The sequence below is a fragment of the Notamacropus eugenii genome, chromosome 6, assembly GCF_028372415.1.
Source record: "Notamacropus eugenii isolate mMacEug1 chromosome 6, mMacEug1.pri_v2, whole genome shotgun sequence".
Lineage (NCBI taxonomy): Eukaryota > Metazoa > Chordata > Mammalia > Diprotodontia > Macropodidae > Notamacropus > Notamacropus eugenii.
Genome location: NC_092877.1, coordinates 81,560,846 through 81,588,339, shown reverse-complemented (window position 1 = coordinate 81,588,339; position 27,494 = coordinate 81,560,846). Strand labels below are relative to the sequence as shown.

Here is a 27,494-nt window from a genome sequence, read left to right as displayed (position 1 = left end):
TAAAGAGTTGCCTGGTTTGCAGATCCAAATCTATATTATAAAGCAGCAATCATCAAAACTATTTGGTACTGGCTAAGTAATAGAGTGGTAGATCAGTGGAATAGATTTAGATACACAAAGCACAGTGTAAATGATTATAGTAATCTACTGTTTGATCAATCCAAAGCCTCCAGATTCTGTGATAAGAACTCATTATTTGACAAAAACTGCTGGGGAAACTGGAAAACAGAATAGGTATAGAACAATAACATTTCACACCCTATACCAAGATAAGTTTGAAATGGATACATACTTTAGACATAAAGGGTGGTATCATAAACAAATTAAGAAAGCAAGGAATAGTTTCCCTTTCAGATATATAGAAAAATAAAGAATTCATGACCAAACAAGAGATAGAGAACGTTATGAAATGCAAAATAAATGTTTTTAATTACATTAAATTCAAAAAAGTTTTACACAAACAAAACCAATGCAACCAAGATTAGAAGGAAAACATAAAGCAGGGAAACAATTTTTTGCTTCCAGTGTGTCTAATAAATGCTTCATTTATCAAATATATACAAAACTGAGTCAAATTGATAATAATGCAAGTCATTCTCTAATTGATAAATGGTCAAAGGATATGTCCAGGCAGTTTACAGATGAAGAAATGAAAGCTATCTATAGTCATATGAATAAATGTTCTAAATCACTTGATTAGAGAAATGCAAATTAAAACAACTGAGGTACCACCTCACATCTATGAGATTGGCTAATACAACAAAAAAGGAAAATAATAAATGTTGAAGACAACATGGGATATTGGAACACTAATGCACTGTTAGTGGAGTTATGAACTGATCCACCCATTGTGGAGAGCAATTTGGAACTATATTCAAAGAGGAACCAAATCTGTGATCCAGCAATAGCACTACCAGGTCTGTATTCCAAAGAGAGCATAAAAGGGAAAAAATGACTCACATGTACAAAATGATTTATAGCAGCTCTTTTTTGTGAAGGCAGAGAATTGGGAAGTGAGAGGATGCCTATCAATTGAGGAATGGTTGAACAAGTTGTGGCATATGAAAATAATGCTATTGTGCTATAAGAAATGATGAGCAAGTAGACTTCAGAAAAACCTGGAAAGAGTTATATCAACTGATGCTCAGTAAAATGAGCAGAACCAGGAGAACATTGGACACAAAATCAGCAACACTGTGTAAAGATCAGCTATGATAGACATAGCTCTTCTCATCAGTACAAAGATTCAAGACATTTCCAAAAGAGTTGTGATGGAAAATGCTAACCATATCCAAGGAAAGCATTATGGAGTCTGAATACAGATTGAAATATAGTATTTTCACTTTTATTTTTTTCTTGTAGTTTTTTTTCTTTTATTCTTATTTTTCTTTCACAATAAACTAAAGTGTAAAGATGTTTAACATTCTTGCACAGGCATAATCTTTGTCAGATTACTTTCTGTCTAGGGGAAGGAGAAGGGAGGTGAAGAAGGGAGAAATTTGGAACTCAAAATCTTAGATTTAAAAAGAACCAAGAAGCAACCAAACAAAAAAGAGTTGCTTGGTTTGCCCATGGTCACACAGCCTGAAAGGAGTTTATAAAATATTGATCAATCCTGTCAGCACATGCTAGGCGGGGAAGGTAGTACTCCCATTTGCCCTAACTCTTTCCTTGGGGCACTCTAAATCTCAGGTGGGGAAGAAAGGATTGAACTCCATGCCTCACTCCATCAGTGATGTCCTTTCAAGGTGACATGGCCAGGCCTAAATCCAAAAACACAGTTCTTTCAAGACAATGTGGGACTCTTCTCCAAGTAGCATCTTTGCAGTTAACATACTAGAAGGAAAATTATTATCTGGCACAGAAAGGTCTGAGAGAGAAGAAAGATTCAATTTCACAAGATTATTCAGAGTGATGTTAAATTTCAGTGCTATGTTATCTTGGCTTCTACTGATGTGTTCCGTAGTGCTTTCCTTGAGAAGGACCAATGGGAATATTCTCCAAGGGTGTGTCAGCATAATCTAATGACTCTCTATTCATTTATGCACAGATATTCTGTGTCAAAAATAAGAATTGGGCCAAAATTTTTCTAATTTCATGGCTTTGTCCATTATATCATGCTGGCTGTCACCTTATGCATAAGAAACACTTAATAAAAAATGTCACAGATTAAGTTGCCTTACCATTATTCACTCTAAGGATAGATTATTGATAACTCTTCGTAAGTAAAAGTGTTCTAGTTATTTCTATGCAAGTCTATAGTATTTGGTTTTAGATCTAACTCCTGAGTACAACAGTTGTGTGAACATGAGCAAGTCATTTATACTTAAGTATGGCACATGTACTACTATTTTCAATAAAATCAAATAGCCTTTGATTCACTTCATATTTTTTATATAGATAAAGATAATAGATTTTTTCTTTGGATTTTATGCGAAAATATGCCTGTGTTGCCTTTATTTCCATAGCTCAGAATCAAACTTTCAAAAACATATGTAACAAGAAACCTTCAGAAGTGCATCACAATTTTTTTTTGGTCAAAGATGATTTTGTTGTAAAACCAAAATATATGTGGGGGAGGAGAAGTAGTTGGGGAATAAATGTAGAGTGCACCCTAAGTTCTTTGAAATGACATGCAGTATTGAAGATTCATTCTGGAGATAAATAATAGGAAGGTGATTAAATAGGGAAAGGAAACTAATATCAGGTTCACTGAACTCCATCTGCATTTTAAACTTTCCTGGTTCCCACTGTTCTCAGTCAGGTGATTTTGTGTCTAACACTGCTTTAGGCTAGTAAGAAAATGAGTTGACTCTCTTGCTGTCCTCCACTGATAGACCAGTGACACGTTGCAAGGCTATATTTTGACACACTCATTAACAAGATAGTAGTACATTTTCCCTTCATTATTTTTAGATAGTGGCCTTAGGAGCAGGTCTGCAGAGTTGCTGCTTCTTATTTAAATGTAAAATAATAAAAGCATAGGTGTAATAGAATTCTCTTGCTAAAAAAAAAAAAAAAAGAAAATATGCAGGAATACTTTTACAAAGCCATTGGTATATATTATATATTAAAGATATCTAGTCTCCTTTATTTGTTCATTGCCTATGGGAAAAAATATTAATCTGTAGATCAGAAATAACTTATTATGCACTTAGTATCTACCAGTTATTTTGCTATGTGGAGGATATAAGGACAAAAACAAAGCCCTTGCCTTCAATGAGCTTCTATTCTATTCAGGAGGCAACATTTACATCTACAAATAAGAGAGAAGGCGTGAAGGGTTTCACACACAGACCTTAGCTCCACTGACCCCTGCTAAGACTGACAACAAAGGAGAAGAAAACTCTAAGTGATGTCCAGAAAGCCCAAGATGTTTCTTGTTCCTTAAAAGATAAATAATGGTGATATGGTAAATATTCTGCCCCCTTTTGAATGAACACAAATTCAGAATAAATGAAGTTCAGATCAGGTGAACATCATAATAGAGCTGGTTGTTCAACTAAAGCTAAACCCTAGTTTCCAGGGAAACTAGAACTAAGGGTGACCTCATGTACTGGGGCATGAAAACATATACATGTCCAGGAAAATCTGAACAATGCAAATTGATTGAGTTTCTATATTAAACTCAGGTTGTTCATTTACTCTTGGACCATTTTGCCTAACCAAAAGTAATTTCATACCAAAATTTGGTGCTATCAACCTGAAAATTTGGTTAAGAAAAAGGCAACAGGCTAAATGAGTACAGTTTATTCCCTTTAAGATAAATTACATGATCATGGAGCCAGAATAAAATTCTGACTGCCTGATGGAAGAATGACCAGGCTTAAATACATTTTACCATGAGAAAGGAACTTTCTTAGTTGAAGAAGTTGTAAATTTGGTGAGACAAGACAATTAACAAAGTAGTGTCATTTGGAATTTATGATTCCAACATGTGTGAATTTCCTCTATACAGCATATGTCTCTGTGACACAAGATAAGACAAAATCCCACAACTCTGGTTACAGTCATCCTGTCATAAACAGGTCTTTGAAATTGCTGACACAGGAAAGAGCATTTTTGAAGCAAAACAAAGCAGTCTGATTGATTAGTTCAGGTTTGGACCCTTATTAAAGTATAAAATTTATATTAAATGATCATCAGTTCCAATTTGTAGTGCTAATTTAAATACTGTTTCCCAATCCTCCCCTCATAGATCAGCAATCCATACTCCTGAACCCATATTTTACATGATTGCCTTGATTTTGGGGAGTACCTATAAAAGCAAGTACCATGACATACACAGGTATATCAGAGGTTCTTTGTTCTGCTTTTCTTAAAGGAAAGCAACTTTTGAAGGGTCGACAATCACTTTAATCAAGCACATGTATCATTCACTTATTTCAGGGGAAAAAGTCAGCATCATGAACTTCAGAGAAAATACAAAGAAATAATAATCAACAAACAGGGCTTCCAACTGCCTGACCATAAGCAATACATATATCACAGATCAACAGACAGTTCCAACTGTTTGACTATACCTACAAAGTTACCAGAGAAAGAAGCACCAACATCTGGATTTTCAAAGATGGGGCCTCCTTAGTTACTGTCCAAACAAATACTTCCAATGAGTAAGCCCCAAAGTAAAACCTCACCTCAGAGTATTTATATATTTTTCAGAGCCAGTGGACATCACAACTCTTGAGAACCAGTGCATTAGAAATTAACAAAATGTGTGGGCATCCCCTAATTGAACTTTCCTTAATGGGTAGGCCTATTAATAGGTGGAGATTGTTAATTCTCTAATTAGCATTATGGTCTCAATGAGTGAGGAATGTTCAGTTGTTTTTTTTTTTTCTTTTGCTACTCAACTGGGGATATCCTACCTATTATTAGTTTAGGCAAATGGTATTCTTAGCTTGATCCAGGATCATATCTAACAAACATGATACTTGTATAAGTGTAAATATTTTAAATAATTTTCTTTGTACCACCAAGAAAAAAAAAACACTGGGGGAAAAAGTACTTGGAAGGTATAAACAAAATAAATACAAAGTACTTTGAAGTAATAGCTCTTCCTATTAAAGGATATCAGGGAAGACATACTATAGAATACTATACTATAGAGTATAAAGATGATGCAAACAAAATGCATGTGTTTGTGTCTCTTTTCATGAAGATGTTTGAAAATATATTTTTCTTGCCTTCAGTAAATGGAGGTTCTACATATTTTAACTGAATATTTCTTTATTTTCATCATTGAGCACATAATTTTATTTTATACACTTTTTAAAAATTAAAGTATTTATCTTAAAAAAACGGACATCTTGCTTGTTTACATCTCAAATAACTTCAGGTAATCTATTTAGCTGTCCCTTGAAATACATATGAGACCAACTGAAGTGTTTGTTAGATTGTTGAATCAGGGGTGTGTGGCAGCCAGCTTGCAAACTATTGCTACTTTTATGGGAACATGTATACCTCATAAATCAACAAAGCTGCAAATCAAGGCTTGATTATTCTTCTGTTCATTGCGTACACTTAAGAAAGTTTTGGAGAAAATGTTAGTAATTCAGATTAAATTTGAAAGCATGTCCTCCTTTTTAGGGCAACTTGTCATTAAACATTTACTAACACAACTCTGGTTGAAATTTAGGTAAAATTTCTCATATTAATAATTTACTATTGAAATATTTTCTTTCTTCATCATTGTGATATTGCATCTAATGATTCTCATTGTCAGATCTCTAAATGCATTTTTAGATATTACCATGTTGATTGAATGGGTTTAGGGTTTATCTACTCTTAGTTCTCCCCTTCTCTCCTCTGACACTGCTACTACTCCAGTAGAGACCCTTTTCACCTCATGTTTGGATTATTGCAATAGCCTGGTGGGAGGTATGCCTATCTTGAGTCTATCCCCACTGGAATCCATCCTCCATTCAGGATTTTCCTAAAGTGCATGCCCAATCATATCATCTTCTTACTTAAACTCCAGTGGCTCCCTATTACCTCCAGGATCAAATATACAGCTTTGGTGTTCAAAGTCCCTCAAAACATAGCCCTTTCCTTCATTTCTAGTCTCCTTATGCCTTGCTTCCTCTTACGTACTCTTTGTTCCAGTGACAATACTCTCCTTTCTATTCTATAAACAAGACATTCAATCTCTCCAATATGATTGTTTTCTAACTCTCCTTCATGCCTAGAATATTTTGCCTTATTATATCTACCCATTGACTTCTTCCTGTAAGTCTTAACTAAAAATATCAGCTTCTCTAGGAAGCCTTTCCTAATCGCTCTTAAGTACCTTCTCCATATTTTCTATTTATCCTGTACAAAGCTTGTTTGTACAAATTTGTTTCTTATTGTCTCACCCACTAGATTGTGAACTTCTTTAGCACAGGGACTTCCTTTTGTCTCTTTGTGGGTCTCCAAGCTTAGCCCACTGCCTAGTACATAGCAGGTACTTAAAAATATTAAATGGCTGAGCCAGTGAATCAATAACTATTTATTAAAAGACTGCTTTGTGAAAGGTACTGTAATAGGTGCTCAACATATAAAGGAAGAATAAAGCAATTCTTGCTCACAAAAATATGTGGCATTTCTTGTCTTCTCCCTTGTCTTTTCCTTCCCAAACTTGCCTATGAGCCCCAGGATTTGATCTGTTTTCCCCATAATAGGAGGCAAGACTTTTGGACAATGTATGACAAGTCAACTTATCCATGTCCTGAGTCTCATTTTGCATCGTTCTCCCGTTCTTTACTATCCATGTCAGTATAATGTACTTCCTGGTGCCAATGTTTGGCACACAGTCCCTTCTAATTTGCTTACCTCACTTTAGAAGGGACTATTTGTTATAAGGAAAAGTCTATGACATCAAAAGCAGACTGCAAACTGGAAAAATAACTGCCAAATATAACCCCTATTTTAACAAATAGAAATATGAATCTGAACCAGTGCCTTGACTAAGAAAACAAATCTCACCACTAGAAACTTAAGCTGCATTATAATTCATGCAGAACATTAAATTTAGTCATTTCAACTATTTGTTTATTTGGAAAAAGTGAAAGAATTAGTAAAATATTTTCAGAAGGGTATGGGAGACTATCTACATGATGTCAACGTTTTGAACTTAAAGTTTTTAACTGTATTTCATTCTTTTTCTCCTGAGTGAGGACTGATGTTGGGGACAGGGGGTAGAGACTTGTTAGTCTCACCTTCCTGTCCATGGTGGAGCCTCAGGCCACAAATGATCTCTCCCTACCCTTTTCCCAGCATTCATTCTCCTTCCCTATAAAGATGCAGCTGGAAATTAAGAGTTTTGTATTTCTGTGTAGGACACCCAAATCACAGTCTTTCGTGGCATACAGAGAACCAGATATATTTGCTATTAAACACATTAAACACAGTGTAGGTTGGCTCCTAGGCAAGATATCCCTGCCGATTAGAATGCACTGTCAACCATTCAGTTATGATGATTCCCTGGATGGTCCTATACCAATGATTGTCTTCATCTGACCTGTTCAGCAAGGTTCTGAGGAAAAAGCCAGTGATCTCAGATCAAAAGTACCAATAGCTGTCCAAGGTTGAAGAAGGATAAACTAGTTTGTCCTTTCCTACTATAAGCCTCTCAACTTCCTGAACAAAGTCTGAGTGGTGAAGGCCAAAGTTACGCAAATCATCATGAATTCTCTAGTTACAAAACAGACATAAGGAAGTGTCTGGTATTTTTAGTAGTAGGCAAGGCTGTGAGTTGTAGGCTATACCCCCCATAAAGATCACACCACAGAATTCAAGTACTACTTCTTGGCTTAGGTAGTCCATAAATTAAAATTGCAAAATAGAGAGAAGACAAAAGAAGACAGATTGGCTACTTCAGTCCAGTCCACTGAAAGTATAAAACCCCATTCTTGTCCAAAGCAAAAGTCCAGAGGCTTATTTACACATAGATTTTTACCTGGATTTTTTTTTTTTTTTTACCTCATGGATATTTACCTGACCTAGATGTCAACAGCATGGACTCTGGAAATGGAAGTAAAGATAAACCCTCATTTATAACATAGAACCTTTTTGGACCAAGATCCCTTCAGAAAGCTTCAATGTCCAGTCCTTCAAAGGTACTCAGAAGCCTTCAAAAATAGAGATCATTCTGGTGCAGTGTCCCAGAATTGCAGAGGATTCAAAAGCCTTCGAGTCACCTAAGTTGGACCCTTCCTTTGATGGAAAGGAAGAAACAACTTCCAGAGGCCCAGATGTTCAAACCAAGGTACATGAGTATTTTGACTTTGATAGGATTCTAAAGTTCCTTTTTCATGTAGGAAAATTAGTTTTCCCTGGTGAACCACTGTTATGCAGAAAGTATATTGTAAACAGGCTTTTCCTTATTGCCATATACCCAGCCCTCAACAAATGGAAAATGTCATCTATTCATAGTTCTGCTGAAGATAATATTCCTGGGGAGGTGGGTGATTGGTTCTTTAAATATTTGTAGCAAAGCTTGAATCTTCCTAATGTAGCAATAACTATTCTGCAAGGATCCAAAGTTGGTCTGAATAACTCCTTAAAATATAGTCAACCAGATCCAGTTTATAGAGAGTAAGGGGAATAATTAAAATTTATGCAGACCTTGTTATGTATATATTTTTCCAAGACCAAAAACAAAACACAAAAGCATTATCTGATTATATTAACTCATCCTGAGTCTATGTTTGTGCTGACAACTCGCGGTTTACTTTTAAGATTTGTAACTAGAATACAACATTTTAGTGGAATTCTGTCCTTACTATTCTAAAAAACGTCTATTCTATCCTATTACCTTTTAAAACTACTTTATGTTTTTTTTTTAATGAAGTCATTTTATCACAGAGGTATAGAATGAAAGATACATTAGAATTAACATAGTTCAACCCCTCATTTTGCAGATGAAGAAACTGAGAAGATATAACTTGCCCAAAGTTACACAGGTAGGAAGAACAAAATTTGAAAACTACATGTCCTGTAACTCAGCATACTAATTTAGTTTTGAAAATTCTTTGATGCTTCTTAAGTTAATTGGGCTTCCTCTGCCCCTAAGAGTTTTTTTTTAAACCAAGCTTGTGAGGCTCAAGTTATTTTTTCCAGTCATTTTTTAACTATATCTGACACAATTTCATGTGATGTGTCATGCCAATATTTTAACCATATGGCAATACACTCAGTGCATTGTGTGGAGTCTATGTCTTGGATTCTAACTTAGTTGACCAGTCTCTCTGAAAATTTCAATTTAGTCAATTCCATAATGGTTCTGCAATTGTACATATGGGCATATTTATAAAATCTGACATGCAATTTCCTTATACAATTGTGGCTTCTTCCTATGTATCAAATGAGCTTTGGATAAACAATGTACTGCTCTCTTCTTCTTTCATGCAAACAACTAAAAGAAAATGAAATTGCTTGAAAAATCCAATGAACACATGCTTTCCTATCTCTAGACTGTCTTCAGTTCATATTGTGCTGTGATGCAAAAAAATATGAAATGGCAAAAAGCAAACCTTTAAACTGCATTAAGTAACTTTTTATAAACAGAAATAGAGCATATAATATCTGAACTAAGAGGTAGTACATGAGAATGTTGAATAAGATGTAATTTATTTCCCCAAAATGACTCTTGTCTCTTACTTTCCAGTTCCATCTCTCTTTATAATAGATATTCTTATCAGAAGTTTATCTGCCATCCTTTTCTAACATAATACACATCTTGTGATTTCCAATTTTGCCACACAATAAACTTTCTTTATGCTCTCAAAATAACATGAGGATGAATTGACTAAAAATAATCCATGTTGTTACCAAAGATTTTTCAAGCTACAGAATTGCATCTTTGTAATGTCACTGACTATAAAATATGTGGTTTGGAAAACTGTAAAGAAATATTCCAGAAAATATTCTAATACTTTTTAAGTGAATATTGTAAATAATGCTTAAGTTTAAAATTAATGGTGAGACTCCATTGGGAATGCCAGCATCCAAAAATAGTGGTGGCTTTTTCTATTTCATTACTAAGAGCAAGACACAAAATCATTTGCCTAAAAATGGGAAGAATCAGAAACATCTCAATACATTTTTTTCCTATTTCATTGTATTCTCTGACATTTTTTCTTTGCTTTATATATTCAATAGTTGATTGATGTAAACAATATAGAAAAATCCATTTTACTCTCAGTTTGTTAATTTAGTCATAGCTCTGCTCACCTTGAAGTTCCCATGGCTTTAGAGAGAGCAAATAGAAATTCTCCAGTCCCTTTGAAGATTTGTAGCCTGCTCATATCTGGGAATGTCAATAACATATGATGTCCTTTCTGCCCAGACTATTCTTTCCTTGCTGCCTTGTTCTTATTGTCTTTTTCTAATGCAGATAATCAATTAAGTTACAATTCTACAAGAAAACCTCCATAGATTTTTAAATGGATTCTCCATACCTCTCATGCTGACCACTGAGCTTCCCTCTATGTTTTCTCCCAAGTATGCATACATAATTTTTAAGAGGAAGTTTTGTTACCTTTATTTCTTCAACACAATAATTTCTGCAAATGTCCTACACCCCCTTTCCATATCACTCTTCATATTTAATTCTTTCATTTAAAACAAATATATATTTAAGGAAAAACACCTGACATGGTTTCTGACAATGTTTAGAGAATTCTGTCCTAGTAGTTTCATCTTTGCATGGTAAAAATGAGAGTATGCTTCATTTGGAATTCTCTGTTAGAATTCCTAGGGCATTTTTAGTTCAGAATTCAAATTATTTTTTAATGACCTTTTTCACTGACATTGCTCTGTCCATTGTGTATATTTTTCTTTTGGTCTCACTTATTTCACTCTGTTTCATTTCATATGAACCTTCCTCATGTTTCTCTGTATTTCTCATATTTGTCATTTCTGATTGAAAAAGGAATGGGCATTTATATTATTTTTTATTCTTTGCTATCACAAAAAGTGCTACTAAGAATGCATGTGCGTGGATATGTATACCTAATATTTGATATGTGTATGTATATATGCATGCATAATACTTATATAAGTGTACATTTGTACATTTGTGTGTTATGTCTTTATGTATATTTTCATTTACAAATTTTAGCCAATGAGTTACAAACTGTACATTTGTAGTTATCCATACTTTCTCAAAGAAATGCTAGATGCTCAGATTTGGAGAACCTTTATCCAAATATAAAAAAATCATTGAGGCCAGAAAAAACTGACATGAGTAAGAAAAATAAGGCAACCATAATCCTAATTGGAATTTAGTTTGCTACCTTTCTCTGTTTTTCAATATCATCTAAGCAAAACACTCACATGTGTTGTGAGTCTCTTCTAATAGGTTCCTCCCTTTATGTGTTTACCCTATATTGGTTTTTGTATTAGTAATAAGGAAGAAGCCAGCAGGCCCTTAGCTAGATTTTACTTCACTACATAAAAGAAACAAATCAATATGTATACATCCCTATTTTATAATTATTCTCTATGTTTTAACTATGTTAACTCAAAAATATAAAATATTTTAAAACTGAAAGACGCAACTTCCATACTCTATGTATTATTCCCATTGAACTTACATAAGCACATTCATTTAGTTGATGCAGTTTTTTAAATAGCAATGGTGCAACATTTCTAAAAATTGCACTATGCTAGAGAAATATAAAGATATCACATCTCTCCAAAAGCAGTTTTGCTGCCTAGAGAAGAATCACCCTTCCTTACACACTCACCTGAGAAGCCACAATTGTCTTTACTCCTCCCAGTGATTTTCCTCCTAATCCAAGCCATTAAGAAGAGATCAAAGACCAGTAGAATGAGGATGAAGTTTTCTGTGAAGAAAGGTAATAATTAGTGTTAAGGTTTCTGCTCCATCTTTATTCATATTTACAGGAAAATTGGCCCAAGGCATTTAAGACCAATTCCAATAGGAACCTGCCAAATGTAGGAATTTGCCATGAAAAAGTATGTCAAGCTTCCTTAAAAGAATGTTTACACTCTCAGAGATGCTTCTTTGGAAGAAGGTGTCATCTCTAACGGAGAAGATAGGGGTAGAGTCCACTTTGGTTCTTTGAACTCTGAGCCCTTCTTTAGTAACATCCTTTCAAAACAGAACATAGCTAGGTAGTCCCTTTCACAGACCTTTGGTTTTAAATAGAAGCCTGTTTAACTCCTTTTACTATCCTACTTTCTTTGAGAATACTAGGAAAAGGTTGTTGATTTTTTTTTTTTTTTTTTTTTTTTTTTTTTTTTTGCAGCTGGGTTGGTCTAGAAAGCTGGTGGACAATAATTTCAAGTTATACAAAACAATCATTTCCAAGAGAGTCTTATGTGGCTCCCTAGAAAAATGAATAGAAATCTCTTCTTAATGGAACTATGCTTCTTTTTCAAAACACAACTTTCATCATAACCCGGATAATTATCAGCCAGTTGAAGAATTCAGGAAGGCTTCAATAATTCTACCAAAAAGCGCAACATGAAAATATCTTTGAAGATACTTTTCTCACTTTTTTTTGACTTTGTAATCCTCAGGGTCTAGCACAGTGCCTACTGCATAGTAAACACTTTAAAATTGCTTTGTGAATTAAATTACATTTAATTGCTCATATACTACAACAAAAAAATGACCTTTTTCTTGCCCTCAGACTGTGACAAATATAACTACAATGGATAGTTCAATAGATAGGAACAGGAACAGAAATAGGAAGTTCCTGGTGATCAGCTTGTGTGTGCCTGGTTTTATCCTGGTGTTACTAGTGGCTAGCTTGAATGTGACAGATAATGAATAAATTCTATTGGATTGAATGAAATCTATTCTCTCTACAATTCTAGTTTATTAGTAGTATTAGAATAATGGAGACTGTCTCATTCCAGGAGCTGGCACAACAAATGGATCTGTAGAAAATGTACATTGTGCATTTCCAGTCTATGTTTAGTTGACACCTGTGGCAAGCACTCTCTACCTATGTGTTATAGGCAATATTTATTTTGGAAGCTGTCCTTTTCAAAGCTGTGACAGGTTTGGCTCTTTTTTGGAGGGGAAGTCAGCATTATAAATAACAAATTTGACTCAGAGCTTCACTGCCAACCCATGATATAAAGTGATCCTACCACATGCCATCTAAGAAACCCCCCAAATTGGAGCATTGAGACAGATGGCACAATCTGCAATATAAGTGACAATGGCCTCCCCCAGCTGTTGAATCTGAGTAAGAAATTTACATTTCTAAACAATAACTGATGGTGCTTGTGATCAGCATGATTTCAATTGCCCTACATGTTCATTAAGTGTTTTAGTCATTGGTGAAGCAAGGACAGTGACAGATTTTATTACAGCATGTGTGCAGGCCCCATGGGCTATTAAGAGCATGCCTCCCTCCTGTTTAGGGTTTTCTATTTAATTGGTTTACAATAAAATTATAATTTCCCTGTATTGGCTATAATCAATCCTAATGTATGCTAAAACACATCCCATGTAAAGGTTCCTGGATCAAGGCTCTGTTTGGTTTCTAGTAGAGTTAAAAAATATGCTTTTATTTGGTTGGACCCTTTCCATAAGGGGTACTGCATTCCTATCAGTACTATAAACTATTCAAAGTGTCATGTTCATTTATGGGTGCAATATTTTATCGACATGTTTAAGTATACCCAGACAAGATGACCAGGATGGTGACAGGTTTTGAGATCATTCCATACAAAGACATACTGAAGGAAATGCGGGTGCTTAGACTGGAAGTTTCAAAACACAAAAACCTTGAAAAGGAGACATAATCCTCATATATTTTATGAGGTATCATATAGAAGAAAATTTAGATTTCTTTTTCTTGGAGAATTAGAGAGAGAGAGAGAGAGAAAGAGAGAGACAGAGAGACTGAGAGACAGAGAGACTGAGAGACAGAGAGAGAGAGAGAGAGAGAGAGAGAGAGAGAGAGAGAGAGAGAGAAGAAAGGTATTCAAAAACAAACAAAAATTCCCAATAATAGCTATAGTAGTAGTAATTACAAGCATTTACAAAGCTATTTAAAATTTAAAAAAACCTTTTAAATATTACCTTATTCGATCCTCACAACAACTGTGGGAGATAACTTCTATTTCTATACTCATTTTACAGTTGAGAAAACTGTGACAGGCAAAAATTAAGTAATTCAGTCAACATTGTACATCTAGTAAATATCTAGGGTTGGATTACAACTCAGGTCATTCAGATTCTACGTACTCTGCATCTTAGCTCCCTAGATCCCAGCAATCAGAATTGCCCAAAAAAGCAGATGATTGGCTTCAGCACTTAATGGACTCTCCATTGCTGCAAGTCTTATAGCAATAGCTGGATTACCTCTTTTTCTGCTGTACTTATAAAGGATATCCTTGGTTTGTACAACTTGGACAGGATAGACTTTGAGCTCTATTTCAACTGAAATGAGAAAGGGAGAAGCTGTCCCTTTTTACAGAAGAAAGTATTGTGGATAGAGTCCTTTAAACATGTAGCTTTCAACTATGCTAAATAATGAATTACAGAAGACATAAGAATACAGAAGGGAGATTATTAGTATAATAAATCTGTTCTTTGCTCTAATTAGATGTATCCTGATATATGTATTACTCTAAGCAGACCTACCAAATCATTTACAACTTCAGTTGATGTTTAATGGTTTAATGCACTTAGCATTTACCTTACTCGATGCTCATCCTTAAGCCAGTCAAGAATAGGGACTCCTATGTAGAAATGAACATATTTTGACATATGGTTCAAAATATGTGCACATTTCTGTCTAATATCAGTTAGTTGATTTGTTTAAATTTTACTATTTTAATGTTCAATGCACACACATGAATTTGTTTCTTTATTATTTATCCTACATTACAAATGCCCAGAGAGCAAGGGTATCTGCATAGAACTTTTTCCTAAGCATCCTATACCTCTGCAACTACGTGATCAGTAACTGATTTTTGAAAATAATGAACTACAGAAAACATGACTAATTTGTACTGACAAATTGAAATTATTTGAGATTTGCTAAAATCTGAGCTATTATGAATTTCGGAAATGCATAGCTAGAAGAACTTGGGAATCATTTAGTCAAACCACATGTTTTTTGCATATTAGATAAACTGAGGTTCAGGGAACAGAAGTTATTTACATAAAATATCAAAGGTAATGAATTGATTAAAATACATTCTTTATGACTCCAGATACAGAACATTTTTCTTCAGTTGCAAAAATAAGTATAAGACCCATTTATTTTGGACCCTGACGAATGGTCTTTATTACTGAAGTATAACAGTAGCTTATTGTAACATTCTAAGTGATAAGACATACTTTTCGTATGAACCAACAAAGACAGATTCTAATATCAGATATAATTTTAAGACACAAAAATCTAAAACCCTGAAATTTTTTTTTATAAATAAATGAATAGAAATAAATGACAAGCTAAGAAAAGTGATATAGTAAGAGAGTGATAATTGAATTGAGGATTTAATGTGTAGACAATGCCAAAAAATCTAACCGGCCAAAATTCAGTTGATTTGTTGTTTTCTTTGCGTGATGCCAAGCCATCAATTGATTGATGTTTTCAATTAATTTGTAAATATCACATTGACATGTTTTGGCATTGTGTCATTGATCTTTAATGAACTGTTTTCTCTTCATAGTATTTGAATTTCATTAATACTTTGAAAAGTTTCCCAAAATTCATTAATGTCTTGAGTAGTAGTAATGAAGTATTGTAAGATAATTTAATGTGATTAAACCAGAAAACCTTTCTTTTGTACCTCATCTTTACTATGAATCTGTTCTCATCCATGTTTTGAAAATTGTTCTTATGGTGAACAGGAATACCTCAAGTCAGTAACCTTTATTCTCTGCCATGTCCCCAGCCACATACAAAGTTCTTAACAATGCTACCACATTCTACCTTCCACATTATATATAAAATTGGAACTTTAATGCACTTCAGAGATCTTTTCTCCCATTTTGCAGATATAGAAACTGTGGCCTGAGAAAAATAATAGTTGTATTATGTGGCTAGAGTGTATCCTGCAGTCTTTTAACTTGGCCCCTGCTACTGATTTTCAATTATTAGGAAGAATAATATGCTTCCATATAATTTGTTTTTTTAAAAATCCTGACTTCCTTCGAAGGTTCTAAATATTAAAGTCCTAGTTAGGAGGTACTTATCCATTTCTTCATTTAGTTTACCTTTTTCTTCATCTTTTGTAATGTATATTGGGTTATAAACTGCAATTATTTTCAAGATAGTTTTGTTTATAATGCTAATAATGCACATGTTATGATTATATAACTGTCCAATGAGCTTTTATTTATTTTTCCTTTGGATGCACATTAAAAGTGACTTCTTTTATTTGTCTCTCCAAGGAAAACCTGTGAGCCAACTTTCTATTTAGTTTCAATTTCCTTTTCTATTCTCATTTTACTTATAACAAGAACATCAAAGTTGATGTGCCTTAGTTCCTTCTGTAGTATATTAGTTTAATGACTTGCTGGTAAATGGACAAGGATATCTGACCTATACTTACAATTATTAACACTTGTATATGATCTAAAAAGTATGGCATTCTTATATTTTTTTTTCCTTTTCCCTGTTTCTACCAGTGTTTTACTGGGACTGAAAAAGTTCGAGGACTTTAAAAAAATGCTAAAAATAAACAAAATAACTATTTGGTGGTAGGGGGTTCATAGTCAAAGATTTCATCACATGGTAGCTGTCCCGCTTTCTTTGAGACTCTTTGTGCTAGGCAAGCCTGGTCAGATTCTACTGTCATGAGGACCTTAAGGAGACATTTTTGTTATGATAGAAACTGAAAGAACTTTCATTCCACTGCCATAGCTATTGAGAACCCAGTATTATCATCATTCCCTAATGAATCCTCAAAGACTTTTGTTCCTACTAAAAAATAAAGTTAATTAGAAAAATTAAAATAGATCTATATAACAATCTGAAATAGACATGAATGAGTATTTATTTTGTATTCTCAGGAATATTCCCATCCCATAAGCTCATATTTTCAGTTAGTTGGATGGGAGAGAATAAAGTTTTATTACTCTTTTTATTCAAATACTTTAGAACTAACAAGGCCATAACAAGAGAGTGATGCTAAATCCCAAGTCGACTTTGTATCTCTATTGACAAATATTATGCCTTCTGTGTAATACATATTCAGTAAATGTTTAATTAGTACCTTCTTATAGAATACCTCTTAATAATCATTTAAGTACTCAAAAGAAGGTGTAAATGCTAGCCTCACATATCACAAGGTACAGAGAGAAACAGCAAACTTGCTAACCAGACACAATATTGACATCTGTTGAATTGGGGATGGAAAGCTTTGAAGCATGTGCAAAGAGTAATTTTGCCCTAAAAAGGGTTCCCTGCTGGTACTTTTACCTTGCATTGTTCTCTTTTATAGTTAAAGCCCTTTCTCATGTCTATCCTAGAGAAGAGTTTTTACCTGTTTGCCTGGGAACGTGCTGCCTTTGCTCTTATTCTAATTCCTTTTCTCTGGCCTCAGCAGATCAGATTTTACAAATCAGCAAATAGTCTTCATTCTGTGCCCTACTCTGCTTTCTTGGGACACGGCACAAGCACTGGTAGAGTGGTCTTTTCTGAAAGCCATAAGGTATTTTTATTTTTTCCATTTCAGGAAGGAAAGGTGCATGGCTTTTTTTTTGCATTAAAAAAGTATTTCTTCTAAATGACATGTTAGTTTAGTTATCCTAAGAGTGAAGAGCCAGCATCCCTGGATAGAGCAAGACATAGCCTAGGTAAGTGTTTTGAAGGGTTCCCTTAGAGTGCTGGCAATGTACTTGACCTGCAGCTCCCTTGCTATTCCAATTACAATCTACTTTTGAATCAAGAAATTGAAAATTGTTCAGAGTTGTGCAAAGTTCTGTGAGGCAGACAGGCAACTTCCAAGGCAAATGATGAACCTGGTGATTAAGGCCTTTTTCTCTTGTCCTTCAAGAAATATTTGAATCTAGGTTCCCAGAGGGTAATAGCTAGAGTGCTAACAGGAGGCTAGAAGCACTTTCCTTTTGGTGGTGGCCAGTAAGAGACTATCTGAAAAGTATCAGTAAGAAATGGAACACAATTTTTAGAGGGTATATAAATAAATCTTTCAAATCTTTGTTCATTTCATGGAAGAATTCCATGCAGCAAAGAGAATAAAAAGTTCTTTTCAAGTCCCTGAGATTTGTTAGGAAAGTAGAAGGACACAGATGGTATACAATTATTAATGCCATATCACCAAAATAAATTCTTTGAGGATGCTATTAAAATACAATTGTTGATTAATACTCATCATAGGCTCTGAAAAATATATGATTTAAATGTAATTGTGATGGGTCAGATGTTCAGTGATGCTTTTAGCTAAAGCAAAGTTAAAATATCAGTGTAATTCACTGTGGAATCTCCTGACCTATAATACTATTTTCCTCTACAAAAATCTGTCCAATTAAATCCACGGCATAATAACAATAACAATTTTTATTATTACAGCTTGCTGGTTTTTCTCTGAAGCCTAAAAAGAATGCTAATATTGTTCTTTTAAAATGAATGTTACCCTTTCTTGATGACAAAATATTTATTGGATCATTTTAAGTATCTGAAGTTCACAGATTTGTTCTACATGTAGAAGACCACATGTTATGTGTCACTTATGCAACATTCAGTCACAATATATCACCAAATGGTTAAAACAAAATGATTAAGTGTAAAAAGTTGCCTATCTGCATTTTCCATGGAGGGAGAAATGGGAGAATCATATGGGAGAACCTTGAAAAATAGAGATTTAGGAGACCTTTTTAGCCTTTTAAGAGACAATTTTAAAGAATCAGATTTTTTTTGGAGGCAATCAGAATTGTGACTTGACCAGGGGCACACAGCTAGTAAGTGTCTGAGGCTGGATTTGAACTCAAGCTCTCATGACTCCAAGGTCAAGTGCTCTATACACTGTACCACATAGCTACTCCAAGGACTTGATTTAAAAAAAATGTTAGCCCACTCATCTCAATATATTCTGTTAGTAAGAACAGAACTACTAAATCCAGAAGCCTTGTGTATGTATATCTTTCCATATGCATACGCATACATGTATATGTATATTTTTCTGTCAAGAACTAACTGTATAATCTGTATAATCATTGAAAAGCCACTCTGTGGCCCCAGGAAACTAAAGTAAAATCAAAGTTGCAGAATAGTTGACATTCTATATTTGAATAAGGAATTTCTACATCATGAGTTCCCTTTAGTTAGGTGGTATAGGGGATGGAATCCTGGGCCCACTGCCAGGAAGATGAATTCAAATGTAGCCTGAGACACTTGAGTCTGCGCAAGCTACTTAAACCTTTTTATCTCCATTTCCTCAACTGTATAATGAAGGTAATAATAGCACCTTCCTCCCACAGTTTTTGTGAAAATCAGTTGAGATATCTGTATAGTACTTAGCACAGTTCATAGCTGCACATAGAAGATGTTTACTAAATGTTTGCTTCCTTCCTACCTTCAAGGTTAAAAAAAAAAAATTGAAGGTTGGACAAAATAAAAAAAGAGAAAGTGAATGAAGATTCTCATACCAGTATGTATCTACCGACTCACTAATTTTGTGATATTAACCATCACTTTATAATTTTATAAGGCTAAAAGCTATGAGACTGTTGATTTCTTCCTAGACAGTATGACTATAATTCAAACAGCTACCAAGTGAATGCTGGTGTCAAATAGGATATGGCAAATTGACAGCTGATTTTCAGCCTCTAACACAGAATTCAAATCATGTGTTGTTGTTTTTTCTTCACTCTATTCAGATCATAAATTTAGTGCTGGATAACCTTTCAGGTTATCTTGTAGAGTCCCTATATTTTTCTGGTAAATAGAAACCTAAAGAAGTTAAATGACTTTCCCAAAAATATACTAATGTTGTCCAAGGTGGGATTTGAACTCAGGATCTTTAACTCCAAATTCAGTTCCATGCCTAAAGTATTATGCAACCACTAAAATAAATATTAGTATGTAATATTTTAAAAGAAATATACACACACATTTATTGTGCTTTACTCTTTCTGTCCAAACTGGGACCATCTCAGACATATATTTAATTTTAGAGCCACTAGACCACATATGTAATCAAAGGGGGAGGGTACATATCACTGGAGAGATCAAAACAAACTAAACTAACCAAAGTCTTAACTCTAAATTATAAAAATAAATTGATGAATGGTGGATTCAAATAAATCATTAACTTTTAATTTTTTAATGACTAGTTAGGGACTTGATTATTAAGCTGCAAATTCAAATTAATTTTATTTATTTACTGGGAACTTTTACTAACAATATTAGATTTTAAGATATGTATCTGATACTGTTGTTCTTGCAAATATGAGTATGTATTTGATATAGTTGAGGACAGAGAAAGTTACTTGTAAGTATTATATTAAATACCAGATATTTTACCATTGACATCACTATTGTCAACTTGCTTCTTTCTAGAGTAATCACATTATCAGCATTTCACTAAACTACAATTGAAAAGAACATGTATTCTTTGACATTTCAAATTTGAAATTCAAGTGAAATTCTCAAAATGTCCTTTGCCTTTTCTCTATGATATTACCCCATCAATTATTCTCTCTCTCTACCATCTTCATTAACCCTCCCCTTGCTTCCTCCTTCCCAATATGCCCACAAATATGAACAAAATATCATCTAATTTGGAAAAATCTTCTCTCTGTCCTTTCTCACCTAATTATAATCCTATTTCTCTCCTTCCCGTTATGACTGGATTTCTTAAATTAATGGCTCACAAGTGAACACAGTCTTCACTACCTCACCACCCTCTGTTCGCTCTGCCACCAAAGAACCTATGATAGTGAATTCACAGAGCACTTACCTGATTTTTTCCTGTAGTCTTCATATGCCTTGACCTGTTGTATAGCATTTGATACTGTTCATGTCCTCTTCTTCTCCAAATGCCTTTCTCCTCTTATTATTACACAACCTGCTTTGTGTTCTTAATTAACTTTTATTAAAAAAAGGCATTTATCAAAATAATATCAAAGGGGATTTTTAGTTCCATTGGGAGAACATTTAGATCATCCTCTTAAGGGCAAGGAACCTGTTGATTTTTCAAATTTGTGTCATACGTGGCATATGGCAAGATATCTTATGCATATAGTGTGTGCTTATTAAATGTTGGGTTGTGGTGTGGTGGTGGTGGTGGTTGTTGGACTCTTATGCTTGTATTGACTAGATCCATATTGACCAGACTAACAGTCAGAAGTGCTATCACTGGGAGATATACACACAAAGCAGATTGTCACAATACATCAAATGAGCAGGTAGCTAGACAGGTATATAGAGAAAGAAAAGTTGAGATCATGTAGTCAATACCTTTGATTTTATATGTGGGGAAAAAACACAACAGTCATTCAGAGCTTAGACAAGTTGCTGCAGATCATATTGGTAGATTTAGCGGGTATTTTCAACATTATGATATGATCAGGTTTTTATTTATTCACGACATACCACAAAGCGTTGAATGCAGGCCACCACGGAACATAAGATAAATCATTAAAAATAAATGTCATTGAAAGAAAGGGAAAACTGAAATATAAAGGCACTTATAAATTATACTTAAATTTTAAAGAAGCCAGACTTGTTTGAGGGGGGAGGTAGGGGAAGAGGGCAAAAAAAGTTCTAACAGTATTTTGGCAAATATATTAAATTATAAATGGAATTGGTCAGGATAATGTGATGAGAGAAGAAAAAGAAAAACCTGTCTATATTCCTTAGTCTCCTCCTAACTTTCTGAGAATTCTTTTTTTGTCTCCTTTCCCTGCTCTATTTCATTTTTCTGTCCCCAAAATGTCAACCTATCCCCCAAGGTTCATAACATTTATATTAATTCTTCTCAATCTATTATCTTTGCTTTGCAAGTCTATCCATTCACCTTTCTTGAATTCTAAATCAAGAAACAACTTGGTGGTTCAGTAGATAGAGTGATGGATCTTGAATCAGCAACACTTGAGTGCAAATCCCCCCTTAGGCTACAGTGTGACCCTGATCAAGTCGTTTCACCACTGTATGCCTTAGTTTCTTGATCTATAAAATGCTGATAATCAAAATACTTACCTCCCAGGATTATTGTGAGTATTAAATGAGATAATAATTACAAAGAACTTAGCACAGTGCTTGGCACATAGTAAATGTTATATAAATGTTAGCTATTTAGTGTTATTATTATCATCCTCTAATAGATTGTTCTAAGAGCATCCCCAGAACACACTTGAGGTCTAATCTTCTTGGTATTGCACAGGTAGCAGCAGAGCCCATAAGTTGTCCATTTGGTTGCTATCCCTTCTTTATGACTTATATTCAGATCATCTTCTTTTCTATTGAAATGCATTTTAGATTTTTATAAGACTTAAAAAACTAGGTATTGAGCATTAGTGTGCATTAAAGATATGTGCTAGTTTCTAGGAATACAAATAGAAAATTGAGGCAGTCCCTGTTCCCAAGGAGGTTATATTCTAATTAGCTGAATCTACATATAAAGGAAGGCTAGTATGGTTTATGGCAGATGGAAAAGTCGGATAATTGGATAAGAAAAGTTAGATGAGGAAATTAGCAGAGGAGAAGGCAAGGTCCCAGAGTCATTGGGAGTCATGGAAGGGCAGAGGGTCAATCCTCTACGAAACAAATAGTGGGCTTAAGGATTATAGTGGAATGGGGCTCTGGGATATATTCAGCAGAGGAAGAGCTCTGGACATCAGAATTCAGTTGTCACTGAGCATCCTGCATCTGACAGAACGCTGGCATTTAGCCAGTAAGGATGGGTTAAGGGGAAAATGTATGTAGCTGCCTTCAAGGACAGCAAGTGGGGTGGCGGTAAAGGGAAAGTTACCTGAACTGCAACATGGGGCTCATCCTGAGTTGGGAATCTGGTAATTGATGAGCTCTGGCAGTAGAAGGCAAGGTTCTCAAGACCCTGCTTTGGAGGCTGGTATAGGTGACTAGGTTCTCTGAACTGGTTCGGCAAATTGTCCCTTGTTGTATGTAGTTGTTGATAATTTGCTACAGCCTAGACATCCCCCCAAAAACAAACCAATCAACTTCTCCATTATACTTTGAAGAAGCTTCAATTTTAATTCATCGGAAACTCTGATATTCCATGACTCGTGACAACAGAGTATCCTCAAAGCCACAGTTGCCATCAATCACCTACTCCATTCCTATTGATTCTTGGTAATAACTTTCACATCTCTCCTCCCTTTTCTATTTCCCTTGCAACCATTCTTGTTTAGGCCCTGATAACATCTTGCCAAAATATTTCAATAGTTTCCTAATTTATCTCCCAGTATATATATATCCCCTTCTCCTCTCAAATCCATGTAATACACCATTGCCACATTAATCTTTCTAAAACACCATTTTGCACTTGTCACACAATTACTCAAACACTGTCAGTGGCTCCCCATTGCCTACTAAATAAACTGCATATTCCAAACCTGTTGTTCAAGGCCATCTTTCAAATTCATTCCTTCTTTGCTGCTTATTTACACTTCTCACTTGAACCCTCTTAGTGACTTTCTAACAGGTCTCCCTGCTACCATTTCTTCTTCAGTTCACCCCTGTCTATTCCACCACTCTGATCATATCATTATCTTATTCAAAAACTTTGAATAGCTTCTTTTTTCTTTTTCTAGGGAATGAGGTAGAAGTGACTACTTTGCCTGGTCCTCCTGTGTAACATTCTTTTGTGTAATGTCCCTCCTTGTGAATTGTTTATAGTTTGTATAATATAGTCATTATAGCTGATTTACACCATAAAGCTCTCCAATAATGTGTGCAGGAATCTTCAATTCAAATAAACTCCCTAGCCCAACATACATGACCCTCCAAACTGACTAACCTACTTAGCTTCTATAGTCTTCAAGTTCCTCATCTATAAAACTAGGTAGTTGGCCTAGGTTACTCAATGTATATACAGCTGGACCAGGTATTAGGGAGAGCTAAGTTCAAATCCTGCCTAAGACACTTACTAGCTTTCTGACCCCAAACAAGTCATCCATTTGTCCTTCAGTTTTTTTATCTGGAAAATGGAGATAACAGTAACACGTGCTTCATGGAGTTGCATGCTAGGTTCTAGGAATACAAATAGAAAATTGAGCCCGTCTCTGTGCCCAAGGAGATTATCGGAATTAGTTGAGATTACACATAAATAAAAATTCACAATTATGTATAGTTTATGGCAGATGGAAAAGTTAGAAAATAGGTAAGAAAAGTTAGACCCAGGGTCATGGGGAGATTCAGTGAATTGTCAGAGGTGAAGCACCATAGAAGCCTTTCAGTTCTACATAAATGCCAGCTATTATTATTAAATCTCTGAGCCTAGAGTCCCTCGGTTTTACTTTTTTGCTTTATCTCCTACTATTCCCTTTCCTATACTTTATATTCTAGCTAAACGGGTTTTCTTACCATTTCCTGAACTTGACCCAGTTTCTTCTTTCTCCATATCTTTGCTTGTACACATCCTAAACACTTGGAAGGGTCTCCTATAACACCCATCTCCATCTGATAAAATTCTTTCTGTTCTTTAAGGACTCAGTTCAAATGAAGTTTACTACAAACATGGCCCCTAATTTATGCAGCTGGAAATCATCCATCTCTTTTTTCAAAGATAATTTGTGTTTGGGGCTCTACTTTATACCTCTCATATTTAAATTGTATTTTTCTTATTTTGTTTATATCTTAACAACTCTATCAAATTTTTGAGTTTAGACAAACAAAATACTGAAAAAAAATCTGATTACATCCCATCTTTCCAAATCTGTGTTTGGCTTCAAAGGCATTTTATGTGAGTTAAATGGGTCTACCAGTAATTCGTATCATTCATTGCACTCTCTCCAGTCTGCATGTTTTTTTACTTTTCTTTTTCCTACTTCAATTTGATTTTACTTTCAGATTTTCATTCTCTTCCGACCACCCCCCCAATCATTGAGAAAATAAGAAAAATAAAACCTTTTTCAAATGTGTATAGTCAAACAAAAAATTTACACCTTATCTATGCCAAGTGTATAAATGTACATACATATAATTAGACAAAAATTATATATGCATATATATATAATTCATTCATATACATGTATATATCTCACTTCTACGTACTATGTTCCTGCCCTCAAAAACATACATTCTAACTGCATCTAAATTTCTGACCTGAATGCTTATAAATTATTGCTTAGCCCCCACAGGTATCTTTTATACCTTAGATATAAAAAATGGAGTGAAGCAGGAAGCATTTACTCCAAGTAGTGGGAAAGTGCTAGAGTTGCTCAGCTAGTCCTTTACAAAATTTTATTTACTTACATCCTGAGTAGAAGATAAGTTTCTTGAAGACTGGGTTTCTTTGCACATTTGTTTTGTATCCTCAGCCTTTAAGACATAACAGGTATTTCATGACTGCTTATTGAACTCAAGTAATTTCACTCGCTATGTCCTCTAAAAAAATCTGCTACTGAATTTTCCAGTTGATCTAGATACATTCACCTGTGTCTTTTAGTCTTTTATGTTATTTAGTCTTTTATGTTAATTATCAATTTTTTCATTAGGTGAGACATTCATTGGTCTAAAATTTCACTGTCAAATATTAGAAAGAACATGTTATACTTCATAGAATGAATCACAGAGTTTTTGAGTCAGAAAGTGCCTGAGTGGCAAAAATGGTCCAACCAATACCACAAAAAGCAATTCTTACCATAATATATTTGAGAAGTGGTCATCCAACCTGTGTTTGAAGACTTTAAATAAGTGGAAACCCACTGCTAAGGACACCCCATTCCACTTACAGTTCTCTCCAATTGCTAGGAGCCAATTCATATTATATGAATAATGCCCTTTTTCTTTTTCCTTCTTAATTTCTTGCTTTCTTCCTTATATCACATAGACACACAAATAAATATATAACATATTGACATACAAAGCAATTTCTAGGGCTTTTATAGTTAGTTGCCCAAATCAGAAATAAAATCCACAATGTTTCAATATATAAATGCTTACAGAATACTTCAGTTTTGTAAGTTCTCCAACTAAGACCCTCTGCAAGGGGAAGATAGATAAATTCTAGATGTGCTTTTGACTTTTTTAAATCATGATGGCAGTGGGAATGACTTCTGTTGGTAGTCCTTGAATGTATTTCACAGGTCAGTGGTCCCACTCCACTATAGATCTACAGCCTAGATCAGGTCATAATTTGTTTTCCACTTTACCTTCAGCCTGACGTGCTATTTCATATAATGGAACAGTAAATCAATATGATTCTACTGAGTAGGGACCTGCAAAGAAAACAATCCATGTTCAGCTTAATTATAAACTCATTAAAATAAGTGTGTGACATTCCCAGTGTGCTGATTTATTCTGAAAAATCTAATTCTACTGTAAGCCCTTTGTAAAATAGGATAGGCTGTCTTGACTTGGTGACATAATGTACTATCCAGCTGACCTCACTGTACCTTTAGTGAGTTTGGGGTCTGTACCCTGAGCCAAAAGGGCTGAGAGATTTATAGCTGAATAAACAGGCATGGCAATGCATTTATGAAATGAAGGGTAAATGACACCTACTTCTATTTAATTCAATAAAACAAACATTTATTAAAGCCCCTTCATTATGTAAGACACTACTTGAGGTGTTGAAGACATAAAGTCTCTAATTAAATTTTGTTTTGTTTTGTTTTTTATCCTCTAGAGTTTTATTTTTGGTTTTTGGTGTTTTACTTTAATTGTGAAAATATAATTATATATATATATATTTCTATATAAGATGTAAGCAAAATAATTTCAGGGAGAGAGAATTTTGTTAACTAGAGAATCAGGAAAAAAATTCATGCAGAAAGTTTAATTTGACAGATAATGTCACCTATTGCCAAGTCTTAGAACAGGAACATATATCTTAGGAATTCAGATTATTCTTAAAACAAACTGCATTTTCTCCTAAGATTTCAGTGTGAACTCATCTTTATAATTCCTGTGGAAAAGTCTAGAGCTGAACATTGACTAGGTAAATGTGAATATTTTCAGAGCTGATGTGCAAAAAGTCCGTATATTCACCTACAACTGCACTGATAAGTGATGACTATCTCACTTCATGCTAGCAAAGTGTTCTGAAGTCATTTGCATTCATTTTGACATCTCTCTGGTCTCTCATGATTTAGGAGAGTGTGACTGAATTTTAGAGAGGTGGGAAGTCTAGAACATGGGGTCAAGTGACTTGCTCAAGGTCAAATAATCAATAAGTGAGAGAAAAGAGAGCAAGGATCTCAGCTACTACATTATCAGTTTGTTTCTGGAAAATAGAGCTCACTTTGCAAGAGAAGCCCCTTTTCTGTTCTCATACCTTTTATCATGTGGGCCATTTTATTTATTTGTATCTGATGGGAACAGGATATTCTGTATTTCTGTATCTTGTCCATTAATTTAATAACA

General features: G+C 34.4%; 1 pseudogene; it reads left to right on the top strand.

Moving 5' to 3' along the window:
• Positions 1-7,281: 7,281 nt before the first annotated feature.
• LOC140512064 (protein FAM3C pseudogene) overlaps positions 7,282-27,494 on the top strand; it is a 31,964-nt pseudogene continuing 11,751 nt past the window's right edge.